The following is a 3,530-nucleotide window of genomic DNA, read 5'->3' as shown; positions in this document are numbered from 1 at the left end:
CGGGGGGGGGGGGGGGCCAGGCCACCAACACCCTACAAGCTCCCATGGGTGTGCAGCAAGGACAGGGCGGGGGGTACAAAGCAAGGGTGCCAGCAGGGGTGTGCAGTGCCGCGGGGTGGGGGGGACCCCAGGGGAGCACCCTGCCGCAACACAGCCTGTGGCATCTGCTCTGCACCCAAATGTGCAGTACACGGTGGGCAGCACCCAGCAGAGCCAATCCCCCCCCCCAGCACCCACATCCTTGGGCACCCAGTGCAGTGCTGCCCTCCAGGGTGCTGAGGCTCCCCATTGCATAGGCTTGGGGCTGCAGCAGCCCCGCTGCAGCACACTAAGGCACAGGCTGCGATTGCAATGCTGCTCACATCCCGCTGCACGCACCGCCCTGGCCCAGCAGAGCTGCGTTCCCTAGGGATGGGGCAGAGAGAGGGGCACAGGGTGCTTAGCACCTGCAGCATGGCATCTGCTTTGGGGGTGTGCGCACGTGTGCAAGTGCTTGTGCATGGGATATGCAAGCACATATGAGGGTATACATGCTTATGTAAATGCTTGTGCAGTGTGCAAGCATGTGTGCGCAAGTGCTTGTGCACAGGGTATGCATGCATATGTGTGCAAGTGCTGACAGGTGTGTGCATGTGGCCGTACACGTGTATGAGCATATCTGCTCACAGATGTGTTCAAATGCAAGCACTTGTGCATGCATGCAGCACTCATGGCTCTGCAAGCACTCTTGCACGTGGGTGTGCATGCACTCATGTATGTGCTTGCCACTGCCTGCAGCTGTGTAAGAGCTTGCATGTAGATACGTTTGCACACACATCCTCTGCGTGCCAGCGTGAATGTGTGTGCACAGCTGCTCATGAGCCATGTTTGCATGCGTGTGCATGAGTGTGCACCCCGCTGTATGAGACCAGTGCTTAGCATGTGGAGCACCTGTGCATTTGTGTGTGGGCACAAGCACATTTAATGTGCATTTACCATGCAAACCCCTGCACGTTGTGGGGGCACTGAGGCAGCGGGTCCCCCCTCTCAGTACCGCTGTGAGCAGCTGCTGATTGATTTCTGGAAATAATTTATGAAGCAATAAGGAAAAACCCTCCCAGCAGACGTGGGAACCCTGGGCAGCAGGGGGGCTGAGCCGCGGGGGGACTAGCCACCGCACAGGCACTCAGCCAGGGGACATGCTGCTTTGGGAGCTATTTGGGGGGGTTTGAGGTGCTGCTTGGGGCTGGGGGCTGCAGGTAGCATCAGGCCTCCCTGGGGTGGCTATTTTTGAACAGGGCTAGCTAATTAGCATCACTAATTGCTCCATCACCTGCTCCAGCAGCCTGTGCTCTCCTACCTCATGGTGCCCACCTGGTGCTGGTGGAGCTGAGGACTGGGGAAAACTGAGGCACAGGAGAGGCTTGGGCAGGGGGGCAGGCTCACAGAGAGCCTGTTGCTGCTCCCCCTCTCAAGGTACCTTAGAGCCCCCCAGGACCCTGCAGCCCCTGCCATGGGGCCAGGGAGGCTGATCCTGCCCCCCCAAGTGAGGGGGCTAAGCTTTGCTCCCCCTCCTGCATGGGGGCTGGACTGGGCAGTGTGGGGCAGGGTGTGGGGTGCTGTGGGGCAGTGCCATGGGGGGGCAGCCTGGGCTGGTTGGGGCAGCCAGGGTGCAGCGTGTGGGGCAGGAGGGTAGGCTGCGGGGCAGCGTGTCCTTGGGCACGTCCCCTCGCCTGCCAGTCCCCATCCCCACTCTGCCACCACCTCACTGGGTGACCTTGGTCACAACCCCTGTCCCCCACCACGCACAGTGCAGATACACGCAGGGTAGCCCAACCCCTTGGCTGCGGGTGCGAAGCCGCTCCCAGCCCCACAGAGCAGATTCCCGAGCAGAAGGGCCCATCCCAGCACGCTGTCCCCATCCCAGCACCCTGACCCTGCCCAACACCGGGCCAGGCCACCCCAGTGCTGCTGGGAGGGCTCCAGGGCGGCTGTGCGGCGCGTGGGCCTCAGCTGGTGGCACTGCAATGCAGTCCTGCTTGGGCTCTGCTTGCCTTTTTTTTTTTTTTTCCTTCTTTTGCAATTTTTCTTTTTTTTTTTTTTTTTTTTCCTCCGCTCCTTTCTGCAAGTTGCGGCAGCCGCTGGCAAAGGGCCGGGGTGGCCATTGGCGCTGTCCTGGCTGGAGGTGGGAAGGGAGCTCGGCCTCCTGCTATCCCCACTGCACCCTCAAACACCGCTCAGCTGCCCCCGCCGAGGACATTCACTGCAATTCCTCCAGTGCTTGAAGTTTCCTCTATTCCTCCACTGGTTTGGAGCTGCCCCTGCTGCCCCCCGCCATCCTTCCACCAAGATCCCAGTGTCTTAAGGACATCAATAAATAAAGAGGGTTATAAATAACTATTTCTATCAGTCCTTGGCCAAAACAAGTGTGGGCTAAGGCATCATTAATAAATACTGGCTGGGAAGGGGAGTGTGCTGGCTGGGAAGGGGCCCCCTCCTGCCCTGCTAACCCTTGGGCACCCCCCCCAGCTCCTCCCTGGGGAGCAGCACCCATCAGGGGATGCTGATAGGTATGGTAGGACCCACCCCACACCCTCCAAAACAGCCAGGAGCTCCCTATGGAGCAGGGAGTGGGCTTCACCCAGGCAGCTGCTGCAGAGACCCCACATGCTGGCCAGTGGGGAGGACCCCTCATGGCACACCACCCATGCACCCAAATTATACTGCCCCTGCGGTGCGTTGTCCCTGCAGCCCCCCAGCTGCAGCCCCCAGGCCCCCTGTGCATTATCCTGCACCCTGCACCACCTTGCTCTGGACTCCCAACGCGTGACCCCTGCACCCCATGGTGCGTCACCTTGAACCCCCTAACCCATCACTCCCCATGGTGCATTTCCCCCCAGAGCCCCTAATGCATTCCCACCCCGCTGGTGCCTCATCCTGCACCCTGCAGTGCAGTACCTCAAATCCACCACTGCAGCACCCCCCCATCCCACAGGACATTATCTTGTGCCCTGTCCCACAGCTTCCCAGACCCCATCACCCCAGACCCCCCCAGTGCATACTCCAGCACGATGCGTCACCCCCAGCCCCCCTAATACATCCCCCCTGCACCCCACGGTGCATTACCCCGTAGCCCCCGACGCATTGCCCCCCAGCTGCAAACATCTGGCCTAGAAGGAGCCACCAGGTCCCATTTCCAGCACAGACCCCAGGGGCCATATCCAGCAAACCCCCCCTCCAAGCTCATCCCCTATCACCGCCAAAATCCTACCCTTGTCCCCCCCCCAGTATTAAAGCCCTTATAAGCTGCACTGAGCCCAAAACAAGCCCTGTCGGGGCTTTGGCCCCTTGCTGGTGTAAAACCCCCCTGGCTCCATCGCCCTTGCAGGGGCTCTGCTGATTTACACCGGGGGGGAGCTGGCTCAGCCTCACCTGTGCTCCAGAGGGACAAGCCCCCCTCTCCCCTTTACATGTAATTAAAAGCCAGGCTGGGTTTCGTTTGCAGGCAGCACCCCAAGGTCTGGCAGGATGGAAATCCCCAGCTGGGGCCA

Source organism: Haliaeetus leucocephalus, unplaced genomic scaffold (genome assembly GCF_000737465.1).
Source record: "Haliaeetus leucocephalus isolate CR32 unplaced genomic scaffold, Haliaeetus_leucocephalus-4.0 Scaffold1000, whole genome shotgun sequence".
NCBI lineage: Eukaryota > Metazoa > Chordata > Aves > Accipitriformes > Accipitridae > Haliaeetus > Haliaeetus leucocephalus.
This window is presented reverse-complemented; position numbering follows the sequence as displayed.